This window comes from Pelodiscus sinensis, chromosome 5, assembly GCF_049634645.1.
Source record: "Pelodiscus sinensis isolate JC-2024 chromosome 5, ASM4963464v1, whole genome shotgun sequence".
Classification (NCBI taxonomy): domain Eukaryota; kingdom Metazoa; phylum Chordata; order Testudines; family Trionychidae; genus Pelodiscus; species Pelodiscus sinensis.
In genome coordinates, this window is record NC_134715.1 from 16,255,789 (window position 1) to 16,270,301 (window position 14,513).

Here is a 14,513-nt window from a genome sequence, read left to right on the forward strand (position 1 = left end):
AGGTGGGGATTCAGAAGTCAAGGCAAATGGGTGGTGCAGGACTCCGGACAGGAAGCTGGGGGGGAGGAGGGGAAGAGGGGAGGGTGGGTGGCAATGCTTCAGAAGCGACTCCTCCCAGGAGGCTGTGGGAGAACTCCCTAGCCAGTGGCTCCTCCCATGGGGCCGGGACTGTGCTCTCTGGAGGACTGCTCCTCTGGGGAGGGGGAGGGAGGAGAAAGAGGGATCTGGGTCTGCGTGCTTGTTGGGTGGGGATTAGAGCTGTATAGGATGCTTCCACCCCTCCCCCAGCCTGCAGCAGATCCGGGGGTGGGGGCTTGATTGGGACTATAGTCCCCCTGTCCTGCATCCTGTTGGGGGAGGAGGTCAGTACTCTGAAGGCTAGCCCTGGCTTCCAGCTGCCCACCCCTTTTGCAGCTGGTTGGAGAAGAAAAGCACTTCAGGGGCTATCTCCAGTGGCCCTCCTCTATCCTACAGCCTGTTTGGAGGGAGTGCTCTAGGGGCTATCCCCACCCTTCAGCACCTTCAGGCTGTCAGGGGTGGGAGAAGGACCAGCCTCCAGGGCAGCTCCTGCTTCCAGCAGCTTCCCTCCAGAGTCCCTCCACCGTCTGCAGGCTTTTAGGGCCAGGAAGGCACTGGGAGCTGCCCCACTTCAGTGCCCCCAACCTGCAGACTCTCCTCCATCAGGTCCCCACCCTTGCAATTTCTGGCAGGTTGTCGGGGGGATGGGGAGGAGAGTGAGGAGGCTCTGGGGGCTATCCCCTCCTCCAGTGCCCCTCCCCTACAGCCTGCAGGCTCTTCATAGTGGGGCTACTCACCCAGTTTGATGGCAGGCAAGATGGCAGAGCGCCAGCCCTGCTGGCCACTCTCTTTGTGTTCAGCTGCCCCAGTGGCTGCTCTTAGTATCACATCCCTCCTCTCTGTGCTCCTCCCTTTCCATGTTATGCAATGGGACTGTTTTACTGGCACTTCCCATATCCAGGCACACCTAAACCCTGATCCTGGTTTAAGTTAGGGTAAGAGGAAGTTGCATACCAAATTTGGTAGTCCTAGCTCTTGTGGTTTTGGAAGAGTTCTTGAACAAACAAACAGTCTCACAGACATACGAACAGACACACACTAAAATTATATACATAGATGGTCTAGGTATTTCCCCATTATGGAATATCTTGATCCTGCTTTCATTACTGTGTAGAGAACCCACACAGTCCTTTTAGATAATTGGGTTTCCTCCCACCCAGACTAATTACAGAAGGAAAAAATGTCATGTCAGTCATTCATTGTTGGCAAGTTGCCACACTGAATCATACAGGGATAAATTTGTTCACAGCTCTTATATTATCTACCCTGCATAGTATATTGTGAGTGGCATATAAAAAGATCAGTGGAAAAATTAGAAGCAGGAAGTTCAGTGGGATAAAAGCAATATCAGTATTAGAGGAATAAAAATCAACATTATGATCATTGTGTACAGCTATAATTATTTTCCACTAAAGGGGGGAAAGAGAATATAAAATAAAACAATTTGCTTTGCCAACTGCCTCTGTAGTTACATTCCTACCCACCTCCTCTTTCACACTCACATACACACACCAAACAAATGCATTAGCACTTCTGCCACCTTTTCCTCCCTCCCCTTTTCACACTACTTAGGAAATAAACCAGAATGTTGTTGATGGTTGAGCGTAACAGCAGCTCTTACTCAAATGCAACATACACTACCATTGTTAATTCAGAAATCCTTGTATGTAGGAGTTCTATTTGGGAGGTTAGTAAATTTTTGAAGATATAGTGCTGCATTCACAAATCATATCCCAGATTCTATTTGTGAAAGAAAGCAAAGAGGGAAATTATGATTTAAAATGTTGCCACCTATTTATAGGAAAGTGATTTACACTCACATGATTCACGGTTCCATCTACATCACACACACGCTTTTTTTAATTCACAAAAGCCAATAAATATAGCTGAAGAATAGAGTTAAATATTTCACATTTAGGGTTAGTTCTAATAATCTGGAAACAAACAAGAAAGATGATTAAATAATTCTAAATACTTTCTGCAGGCAGTAGCTGCTCCCTCAATGTGTGTTAAACATTCAAATTCATCCAAACATATTATATTTATGCTTAGAAAACTATCCACATGTAATAGTTCTCTTATCTGTATAGTGTGTTCTAGCTATAAATGTAACAATGGCTTCAAAATGCACCACGAAAGCTGGATCCATTCAAGTCTATGCTAGAACTCCCATTAACAACCCCTGTTGGACACATTGATATGAATCTCTTTGTATAAAAAAAGTCAATATTCAAGAAATTTATTTTGTTATTTTACTTTCAGTTGCTTTTAACAGTGCTTTAAAAACTGCATTGGAAATAGCTAAGATATTTGGTAACATTCCTGGGTTCAAGTCTGCAGCCTAGGCCTGTAGACAATTGAAACTGGTGGGAGTCTTCCATGCATAACAAATGCAGGATTGGGCAGATGGGAGCAGAGGACAGACACTAATAGATTAAAGAAAAAAAAAAGGATTATTTTAGAATTAGGTTGAGGCCATTTACCAAGATATCTAAGAAGCAACAATATGTGATATTTACAAGATTTGAACTAACAAAAAAATAAAAATCACATGTTGGTACATACACACCATAAGATATGTGGAAAAAATATTGAGGCAAGGTAAACATTTCATTGGGCCCACATGAAGTGGTCACTGAAGGTATTTTGTAGCAACATATTGGTTTGTATTTGGAGATTACATAGACAACTTGAGACTTTTTGCCAAAGCCATTGTGGCGACTAATTCCAGTTCCATGTGGGAAATATATATTTTTTAAATAGGATCCTTAATGGGTCTACTGAACACAAAGGTGGCAGTTGCCCAGAGTCCCAGTGATTCAAAAGGATCCAGGTACCCTGGCCACTGCTACTGCAGCAGCGGTGGCTGGAGCCATGAAGCCTTTTAAAATCACCACCAGAGCACTGCATGGCACACTCCAGGCAGCACTAAGGACTAGGGTTGCCAGGTGTCCGGTATTGACCCGGACAGTCTGGCATTTTCACCTCCTGTCTGGTAAAAAAAATTCAGAAAATTCCGACCACCTAAAATATCCAGTATTTTTGGGGTTTCTTCCCCTGCCAGGAGGCGAAAATACCGGACACCTGGCAACCCTACGACACACTCAGCAACTGGGCCCAGCTCCCGGCCTCCCCCTGGGGCCTCAACACCCCACAGCCCCCTGCTTTCCTGGTTCTGCAGGGAAGCTGTGTTCTGGCTTCATCAAGAAAACAAAATGGCCACCAGCAAAAAGCCTAAATACCAAGGGGAAATCTTCCCTGGGTCTTAGTGTTCAACTGGTCCCCTGTTCCTATCCCTATTATGACTCTGCATGCACTAAAAGGGCCATGCTGGGTTGTTTTTTATATTATTATTGCTTAATAATTCTTGGAGTCCTTTTTTTTTGTGCGCTCAACAACTTTGGTCTCCCCCTTTCCCCCCCTCCTCCAACAGAATTTTTTCCCTGGTGTTTTGTTGGTTTTTTGGGGGGAGGAGGGAGGGGAAGGGTGTTTGATATTTTTGGTTAAACCATCTGGCAACTGTACTAAGGACTGGTTGGTGGGAGAGGGGGTGTGCTCCAGGTGGCACTGAAGGTTGGCTGGCTGCAGTCCCATCCCTTCTGTCCACAACCCTGCCCCTTTTGGGAGCACAGAATAAGTCCTCTCTCAGTCCCCCGCACACACACCTTGTCAAGGGGCCCAGTAAGGCTGTTGGTCCCCTGTGACTGCTACTTTAAATACACCACCTGATGGTAAAAACAAAACAAAACAAAAATCAATCAAGAAGGCAAAAAGCTTTAAAGGAGTGTTTGTCTGTAAATGACTGAGAAGGGGAAAATGCTCTTGAGGGTGTGATGCCCTTCAACAGACTGACAAGAAGAGACAGGTTATTTCCCATCCTTCAATGCAAGAAAATAGGATAAAAAATATAAACCCATAAGCACCATTTCTGTTCAGAATGATGGGGGTATAACTCATGTGACTGTAAATGTAACTATATATCCAAACAAAAAACAGGACTGAGTAGCACTTTAAAGACTAACAAGATGGTTTAATAGGTGATGAGCTTTTGTGGGCCAGACCCACTTCCTCAGATCAAATAGTGGAAGAAAATTGTCAACCATATATACCAAAGGATACAATTTAAAAAAATGAACACATATGAAAAGGACAAATCAAATTTCAGAACAGAAAGGGGATGTTAAGCTAAACATGTTGGCAATATCTGAGCCCCTCTGAAGTGAAAAGTTTTCTGGTAGGTTATTGCCTTGATCACCTATTCTGCTACGTTTGCTGTCATTTTTGAGAATCACAGTGTTATAAAAAACAATGTTTGATGCCATTCATCATACTTGTGCATCAATAATCAAACTGTTCATGATTATATTACAAAGTCTATTAGGTATCATGTTTCAAGACATAAGGTGATCACCAGTTGAGAAAAATTGTCCCTGTGGTTTAGTATTGCACAATTATGTAGTGAGCTTTTCTTCTTCGATAGCATCTAAATATTGGCCATTGACTGATCAGTTTCAACAGCGGCTGAATCTGGACTCCAGTTCTGACTTACATACAGATTCAACTTAAGAACTCCAGGCATCCTCAAGTCAGCTGCTGCTGAAACTGATCAGCGGTTGATTCCAGGAAGCCCGGGGCAGGGGCTTCCTGTAGTCAACCACTGGTCAGTTTCAGCAGCGGCTGACTTGGGGACGCCTAAGGCAGAGCAGCTGGGGTGCTGCTGGGTTGGTCCAGTAGCGCCGCCGCTCCTCAGCGCTACTGGACCAACCCAGCAGCACCCAAGCTGCTCTGCCCCAGGCGTCCTGATTCAGCCGCTGCTGAAACTGACCAGCAGTGGCTGAATCAGGACGCCTGGGGCAGAGCAGCTGGGGTGCTGCCGGGTTGGTCCAGTAGCGCCCAGAGCGGCACTACGGGACCAACCGGCAGCGCCCCAGCTGCTGTACCACAGGTGTCCGGAGCAAAGCCGCGGAGCACGGGGGCAGCGGACAGCCCAGACGCGTCTGGGCTGTCTGCTGCCCGCGTGTTCCACCGCTTTGCTCCCCGTCCCCCTGGTCTGCAGACCAGGGAGACGGGGAGCAAAGCAGAGCAAAACCGCGGAGTACGCGGGCAGCAGACAGCCCAGACGCGTCTGGGCTGTCTGCTGCCTGCGTGCTCCGCCGCTTTGCTTCCTCTCCCTGGTCTGCTGGAGACCAGGGAGACGGGCCCCGTTCGTAACTGCGGATCCGACGTAAGTAACTGCGGATCCCGCATAACTCGGGGACTGCCTGTATAAGGAAACTAGGGCACTCCACCTGTGCTTTAGTCTATCATCTGTGAAAGGGAATAACATTCATTATATGTGAGATGCTCAGATGTACTGTTTAAGTAGAGGCTCAGAAAGGATTGCCTACAAGTTTTAAGAACTTTAAATTGGTATCTAGACAAAAAGGAAAGCATTTCAGTTTAGCTATCATGTAATTGGTTGCTAGTATAGTTTTGCAGAAGAGTGAAGGATGTGGAGAGAAGTGGTGGAGGTGGAATTTAGTGAAGGGAGTACTGTACGCTGGCATCCTTATGAGGGCAGAGTTAAGGTTGTTGTACATTTCCTATGGTGCATGTTGGTTGTGCTAATGTTGAGTGACTCCTTGTGCAGGAGAATAAGAGTTACTTTCACTAGCCTTAACTTCATTTCCTTCTTTTAAGGCTTGTGTTAGATATTATGTAGACACACAACAACCATAGCTGACACTACAGGGTTTTTGTATATTAATACATGCAGATAAGTGGGATAAAATAAATGTGCACCTCACTGTTTCAATTAATTTGACGAAGTTAATTATTGTCTTGTACTAGGTCTACTACCTACATGCCCCATATACTGGTAGGCATTTTTGTCTGCAAAGGAATGGACTTGCCATTCATTCAGTGCATGTCTGAGGCATATGGAGTGGGAGGACTTACACACTGAAACAATGTCAATTTTCTCTTGACCTATTCCATCTGCTTCAGCTGTACTGGCTCTTTCTTTTATTGTACTTAGCGCAAGATGGCGCTTCAGCCTTCTGAAGCTCCACTGTCGGATCTCTCTTACCCTGCTGAAGAAAGAAGAAGACTCTTTAATAGTTACGTAAACAAATAGCTTTTGGGGCATTTAGGCCTGAGGCAAAGCAGACTTTAATTCGGTTAATACAGAATTTATGAACTCCCAATTCAATGGTAGTTTAGAATGCTCCTGCTGTGGTGACCCAGTGAAGAGAATGGTAGATATTGTAAAATTATACATCTGTTCTTCAGCCTTCAGCTTTTCAATGCAGAATACCACCCTCAGTCCATGTTTCCCCATGCCAAATAAGCATTCAATATATTTCACATAAAAATTCAACTCTCCCTTACAAAATGGAAAAGTCTGCTTTTGGATATTGCTTTAATAATAAAAATGAAAGGAACATTTGTCATCTTACACTTGGCTCAAGGTACAAGCTTTATAAAAAGTAAACTATAAAATAAAAATCCTAAAAAATAGAATGTTTCCACAATTCAAATTCCAGATATTAAATGCAGCTTTATATAAACAAACAAGCCTCCACAATGTTTCAGAACCAAATATTACCACACAAAGAAGCAGAAACTAAAATAGTCTAGATAGAAAAGTGAAACTATGTTTATCGGCCAAGGTGAGTGACATGTGGGTTATATTATAAATAAATACATTAAAACAAAATACAATGCCATAACCCTACAAGAAGCACCACAGACTTACACAGGCACTGGGGTCTTCTACTAAAGATTTCCTTGCAGGATCGGAGTTGAAAGCCCAGAGTATAAACAGTTTTTGTCCTGATAAACTGCTTCATTGATGGGTGTGTTCAGTTTAAAAAACAAAACAAAAACGAACAACAAAAACCAATATAGTTGTTTTAGTACAATCCCTTATATGGGGACAGTTCTGCTGGTACATAGGAACTGTATACCAGTGTAGGTTATTCCCCTTCCTGTAAGGGTACATCTAGATTGCAGAGTTTTTCCCAGGATACCTCTGGTATCCTGGGAAAAACTCTGCCATGTCCAAGGAATGCGTCTGCTTTTGCAACTTTTTTTCGGCATCCCTGTAAACCTCATTCTACAAAGAAGGGATGTTCCAAAAAAGGCTTCCCTGTCCCCTTCCGCCCCCCCAACATTTGGCCCACTATAGATGGGCCAATTGTTGGAAAAGCCTCTTTCGGAAGAAAAGCAGGAAAAGATATGCAAATAAGCTATACTAATGTAAATCTTTTAGTGTGGAATCAGGTTACCAATATAAAGAGCTGTACTGCTTTAACTATACTGGTATATTTAACACTGCTAATTTTGAGAGAAGACAATGACTAAGGTGGTGGAAAGGTAAAGAAACATTTTCAATGTATGCTTTTTAAAAAGTTCTCTTTAAATAAGAATCCTTTCCTCTCCACTGCCTTACCTGAGTAAAAACTGTATGTCCCCCTGCAACTCATTCTCAAACCCAGTTCTCACAATATTGCACAGAAGATAATTCAGTCCTTTCTCTCAGATTGATGAATGCTTTTTTGATCCATCTCCTCTTCTCTCCGGCCTCTTCCGTCCACCCCAACACTCAAAGTGACAGATTTAGGACCTGAGCTGAGGAAGTGTGCATTTTAATAGCTGCACTAGCTGAAAATATGGAAATGCTCAGAATAAGGTGAACCAGACATCTCCAATAGGTGAATTGAGAAGTACAGCAAAGACCATGATTATTAGGGATTTTCTCCCCCTTTTCATGGAAGTCTGAACAGATTCAGAGTTCAAATTTCTTACAGGCAACTCACAATACACAGGGTTATTTAAAGAAAACCCATACATTTTGTTTAGCTTTCTACTCAAACTTTACAGGGCAAGGAGCATTTGTCACTAAGGTGTATTTCTAATTATAATTGTCATTTATGAGCATAGTTTTGAAGGTGGTTATCTTGCTGGAAGCAGGGTTGTGCCACTGGCAATGAGGTAGCCAATGGCAGAGACTATAAATCAATTACACAGTCTTAAGTAGGAAACATTAAGGTTTAACAAAACATCGGTTTTAAATTCCTGTTCTTTTTATGACTAACCTAAAGCATGTTTTGCCTTTCTTGTGAGGATGTTAATTATTGGTGGTAGCTGTAATACTAATATTATGTGGAAAGGGATTACCATAAAGTAACTTACATAGTATCATACAGAAGGTGAACTGGGTCGCAAAATGAATCCCTTTGCCAAATGACTTTCAATCCATAGATAGAAGCGGGTATGGTCCTGAGCAATGCAAAATGGACACAGGCAGGTTTATTATGGAACAGGTGTTTGAGGCAGGAATGGAAGGAACTTGACTTCTGAGTATGTCAGTGTACATCTCACTATATGTGTACAGTGACTTGCCTGATGCGGAGGGCAGGGGACTGGACTATGACCTCGAGGTCCCTTCCAGTCCTAGTAGTCTATGAACTGTCAGGGCGGTTTTGAACAGCAGTGTCCTTTAAAGCAGTGCATGTATCCCTTGCCTCCTCATGCTCCCATATCATATATATAGTAGCCCAGTGTCAGTCTGTAACGCTGAAATGCTGGTTGTTCCCATGCTGCATGGTGAGTGCTAGGCCCAAACGGCCGCTTGCTACCCCGCGGCGGCCCGGCTGAGTGGAGCAGAAGTCAGCTGAGTGCCACAGCAGGAGAGGAAGGGGGGGCAGGGCAGTGACATGTGGCATGACAGCAGCTCCAGGCCCCACCCCCAGCCATGAACATCACCACCCCGCCCCCCCTTCGCCTCCCGCCGTGGCGCTCAGCTGACTTCTGCGCCGCTCAGCCAGGCCGCTGCGTGGGAGCAAGTGGCACAAGCGGCTGTTTGGGCTCTACGGTCCCCTGAGTGAGAGGCAGGAGGGGGAGGAGAAGAGAGAGAGACAGGCAGGAGGCGGAGGAGAGCGAGAGAGAGAGTGGGGGGGGAGAGGAGTAGGAGGGGAGAGAGAGCAAGAGACGGAGCGAGAAACCAGAGGCTCAGAAGAGAAGACATGTGTAGGAGAGACCTGAAAAATCCTGTCTTATGACAAGCTAATTGGCTAGTCAAGTATAAAGGGGAGGTTGGCTGCAATCCCCCCTCAGGTCTCTTAGGATTTGTGGTAACAAAACAACCTTTTAAGTGTCTGACCATTAGTTCTTAGCTTTGGCTAAACCTACAGATTTTCTAAAAACCTTCAGAACTCTTATTACCTTGACTTAGCACTGCTGTGATCCTATATGGACCAAGAATTGATGCTTAGACCACTCTTCCACACCGATTAACCAGCTAGCCACATTGAGCCACAGGGTCTGGGTCCAGCCAAGCTAGAACAGCTCCCCCACTCAGGCATGGTATGGGCAGGAGGTTGCTCCAGCTGGGCACTAGGTAACTGGTTACTCTGGTAAGCATGCCGGTAAGGTAATGTTTACCCAGTAACAGGTTAACCAGTTACTCCTTTACATATCTAGTTCCATGCCTAATAAAAAGTAACATGTGACAAGCTAGAGTCAGTTTTTTCAATCTTAGAGAACTGAATGAAGTGTTCTCCCAAATTGAACAAGGAGTGAAAAACCATGAACTATTACGGAAGACTGAAAGCACTGAGATTGTTTAGCCTGGAAGAGAAAAGAAAGTTGTGTTCCCTCTCTGTCAAGTACCTAAAAGGCTGTTACAAGGAGGAGGGAGGAAAAAAAATTCTCCATAACCTCTTATAATTGGACATGAAACAATGGGCTTAAATTGCAAGAAAGGAGTTTTAGGTTGGATATTAGGCAAAAACTTCCTAACTGTCAGGGTGTTAAGCACCGGAATAAATTGCCTAGGGACGTTGTGCAATCTCACTTAGGGTACGTCTTGACAACATGCCTCTGTTGCCAGAGGCATGTAGATTAGGCTACCAGGCATAGGAAAAGAAGCGGTGATTATTTAAATCGCCGCTTCAATTGAAATTTACCTGGCTGCCACGCTGTATCCTGGGTGGTCTACAAATGCCTTTGATGTCGACACCCGTGCGTCCAGACTACTGCGCTGAGCTGACAAACAGCTGATCGGCTCAGCGTGGCAGCCAGGTAAATTTAAATTGAAGCGGCGATTTAAATAATCACCACTTCTTTTCCTACGCCTGGTAGCCTAATCTACATGCCTCTGGCGACAGAGGCATGTTGTCTAGACGTATCCTTATTGGGGATTTATGAGCAGGTTAGACAAATACCTGTCAGGGATGGTCTAGATCAGGGTTATTCAATTTTGGAAGCCCCGGGGGCCACAATGATACAGCACAAGCTTAACTTAAGCGTGGCTGCATATACATGCAAACATATATGCAAATAGCTTTTCACACTGACAGGCATGAATATAAAGTTTAAGGCAAGACTACGGAACACATAGGCCCCATTTAAGCCTGTTCTGCTGAAATTAATGAAAATGCAATATTTACCCAATTTCTTCCCATATAACAGCACTTTTAATGAGCAATAACAGTCCAGGAAGTTAACTACTAAAATGCCTATCAACAGAAGACCATTGTATTGACTACTTTTTTGTTTTGGCTCCCACCAACGGGCCACATGTTGAGCCCCGCGTAAACCTAAACTGTACAACAGGCCGTAAACAAAGGGGCGATGGGCTGCAGGTGGCCCATGGGTCATGTGTTGAGTAGCCCTGGTCTAGATGGTACTTGGTCCTGCCATGACTTGACCTCTTGAGGATCCTTCCAGCTCTAGGATTCTGCAGAAACCAAGTTGAAAGGTTTTTAAGGAAATCCCAGCACAAAGGACCGCAAGAGCACTGGCTCCACATTCCTGTGTCAACACCTACCATAGAGAATGTCCTGGCTCTACCCTAGGCTAAGTCTTTGGTGTTGAAGAACCTACAGTACCTGTATAAACCTCAGTAGTGAGAGCACCATAACATTTGGTGGCATCCCTAGGCAACACTAAGCCTCCTTCTCCTCACGGTCATGAAACCACATTCTCCACATCCACAGGAGAGAGTTCTCTACTCAAAGTCCATAGAGAATTTCCCCTGCAGGGCTCACCAGGACTGGCACTGGGTTTGCCCCATCCAAATCCATCTTTGTTGGGGTTCCTGGGGTCCATCATTTTACACACTGAGAAGCTGGTCTCCATCTGACATATGGAAGCAAAGCAGGTCATTGTCCCTGCTGGAGTACCAGGAGGAACTGGAGATAAGGGCACAGCAGGCTTTGTGGCACTGGCTATCTTTTTGTTCTGTGTTTGTACAGTAGCTAGCAGAAGTGGGGCTCTGAGACACTACAATAGTACAAAAACAAACAGCTACCATTCTGTATCATCACCAAAGGAATGTTCATCTTTATCTCCTGTTGCTTTCACTGGAGTTAGCAGTAACTTCAGTTTAAACACAGCTTTGGGTTGGTTTAGACTAAGAGTAAAACAAGCTTATTAACAAAGATGCAAGTTTTAAAAAAAAAGGGTAAAATTAAGGAAAAGGTGATTTCTTACTTCCATCTGAGCCAATTACCTCACCATGTTTCTTCCTAGAGCTACCTTCAAACTGGGAAAGAAGAAACTGTGGATGTGTCCTGAGCTTTTTATGTTGCCTTAATAGCACCAAATCTTCCTGGTTGTCGCCTCACCTCTTTGTAGCTATTTCTACCCATCTAACAGCCAGAGACCATCTTGTCACAGAATCTCCAAGTGAATCACATAGTGGGTCTCCACTTGCTGTCAACTAGTCGGCAAGCCTCTCCCTCCAAACACCAAAGCACGTACCACCCGATTACAGGCAGCATCTTCCTACTGCATCAGGAATGTTCATGTTTCTGATATTTGCAAGGCTTCAGTAGGGAGCCACAACATCTTAAGGAGCCAAGATACCTGTAGGGTAGGTAACCATTCTGTACATTAGTAGAGAGGCAGCTAGCAAGGAGGGTGGTATAAAACAAGGCACAGGGTTAGGAATTGATAAAGCAGACAAAAGGTAGAATGAGAAGAAAAGCACCAACCGGAAAGGAGAGGAGCTGAAAATGATTATTTTATTAAAAGCTTTCAAAAAAACACTTCAGTTGCTTAGTGAGTGTCTTTTTTCTTGTGAAATTCCATATCCCAAATGTAGAGTTCTCTTAAAATGTACATATATTAGTGAAAGAACTAGATTGGCCTGGTTTTCCAGTGACATCATTGAAAAATTGAGGACAAGAGAATTGAGTTACATATTTATGCTGGTGTCCAAAGAGTGCACATCCTGCTGCTTCCCTGCACCTACCCAACAGGTTTTCAACCAACATTCTTAAAGTGGAGGCTCCTTGATGATTAATCATATTATGACTATGGTTTCTTTCATTCACATACAACATGATTAACAGTTGGTAAAGCTGCCATTATCCTGTCCGACCTTTGCTGCTTGCTGTTGTTAGTCTGCCTGTCTCAGCATACAGAATCCAAGCCTGTGGTTGGAAGCAATATCTTGAAGAATTTGTGGGAGTGCTGCTTAATAATAGGTGCTCATCTTCCAGGGCAGAAGACAAGTGGATTTACAGCAAAGTGCTAGAAAAAAATAAGATTAACCCCTGAAAGGCATTTAGAGTGTTTTTACTTAAGTGTCAAGAAGCATGAGGACAGGGAGGCAGAATAGGAAATAACTGGGGGCTGATTAATGAAAACACTTAATCATGTGGCTAACTTTAAGCACCTGCTGGAGTACTTTCCTGAATTGGGACTTGATTCCTTCTAAAAATATCTGGGCATTGTATACTTTCATTTGTAACTAGTGAATCACAAAGAAATGTTATAATTTTCAAGGTTTTTCCAATCTTATAATACTGGTGGAGGGATTTCTAAGCAACTTCTACCTCTTTCTACATTCCAAGTTCCATTACTACACATCCTGTATAATATGCTCCAACCTTTCCTGGAAGATTTACTGCAGAATTCATTATCTACTCCAGATGTATTATTCAGCACTATCAGGAAGAGGGAACAGAGCAGTAGCAATAAGACAGCAGAAAGACATCAGGGTTCTTCCAGGTTAAAATTCATTATCGCTCTTTAGAATAGAGTCCAAACAAATAAATGAACTAGCTATGTTTAGAAACAATTACATATTGTTGAACCTGCTTGTCTAGACAGCAGTTTTTAATCTGGATCAATTTGTTGCACAAAGAATTGATAATGTGTATGTGCTAAATCCTGCAAATGTTCACTTAGACCACAATGGGGGTTTTAGCTAAGGTAGATCAGCCTACATAAGGGCAGCAAGATTTGGTTCTTTTGCTTTAAAAATACTTTTCCGTTGTTGATCTTTAACTTACAGCAATACATTAGGCATGAAAGCCTAGCATAACTGTAGCAACTGGCAAAACTCTCATCCTATTTCCCTAAAGTTGGATTTGAAAATACATCACTCTTTTGCAGTTTTGTCTCAGCTCCAATAACACAATGAAGAAATGTCCAAACATAAATCTTAATCTTTCAAAAGACTTACCTATATGTATAGCATTAATTGCAACAGCATTACTTGTATGCATAAAGCTATGGAGGTCTATAAACCCTTACTCATGTAAGGGCTCCTTGCTCCCGAGTAGTCCCATCACAGGGGTTTTGAACCTTTTGGGGTCTACAGACGAAGATTTCCAAAATGGTCTATACCTCCATCTGAATTTTTTTAGGCATCCGCAAAGGGGGAAAAAAGTTGAATACCACTCCCCTATTGCAATCCATGGAGAGTAAACAAGCATGACTCACGTGAGCAAGTTTTGCAAAGTAGAACCACTCCATTTAACAAGAAACAATTATTTTTTGGGGGGGAGGAAAAAAAGGACCAATCTCCATTATGCGGCAGGCTAACCACTCCAGCTTCTGTTTGGAAACAAACACCTGTTTGCCGACTTCAGCTCCAGGGCGTGAATCCAGCATACCTGGACTAACTCCAGAAGACTTCCTCCAGCAGCCATGTCTGAATTTCCCACCGTGTAACCCAGGCTCCTGGGCTGGCAGCTAGCGTCTTAAATACAGAACTCGGCCGTGTGTTTAAATTAGGCTCACGTGCCTGGCTAGTGCTAGGTGTGCCGTATTAGCTGGAAAATAAATCACATAGCCCGTGCCGAGCTAAAAAGGGGGGCAGGGCGGTGAACCCGTTAGCTACACTCCAGGCATAAACAAGACTTCTCAGCACTTAGCGAACGGGAACGCACCGGAGCGGGACTGAAGCCCTGGCGGGGCGCCTCGCTGCTAAGGCGGCTTACGGGACACAGGTCACCTCTCTGCTGACTCGGAGCCCGGCGACGGGAAGTTGCCTAAATCCTTGACAATCCCTCGCTCAACCTGCGCGGGCGGCTTGTGTGTGGCTGCAGCGTCCCGCCCTCCGCAGGGCCTGGGAAGGCGGAGTGGGCCTGGGAGCTGCAGCCCAGGGAGGTGGCAACACACACAGACGCGCTTGGAAGCGCCTCCCCTGGTCCCTC

General features: G+C 44.3%; 1 long non-coding RNA gene across 1 annotated transcript; it reads right to left on the reverse strand.

Moving 5' to 3' along the window:
* Window positions 1-1,903: 1,903 nt before the first annotated feature.
* Window positions 1,904-14,453, reverse strand: LOC142829534 (uncharacterized). Its single transcript, XR_012904024.1, has 3 exons — window positions 13,971-14,453; window positions 6,016-6,149; window positions 1,904-2,504 (listed from the first exon to the last, which is right to left on the reverse strand). It is a non-coding gene; the product is annotated as an uncharacterized LOC142829534 (long non-coding RNA).
* Window positions 14,454-14,513: the final 60 nt, after the last annotated feature.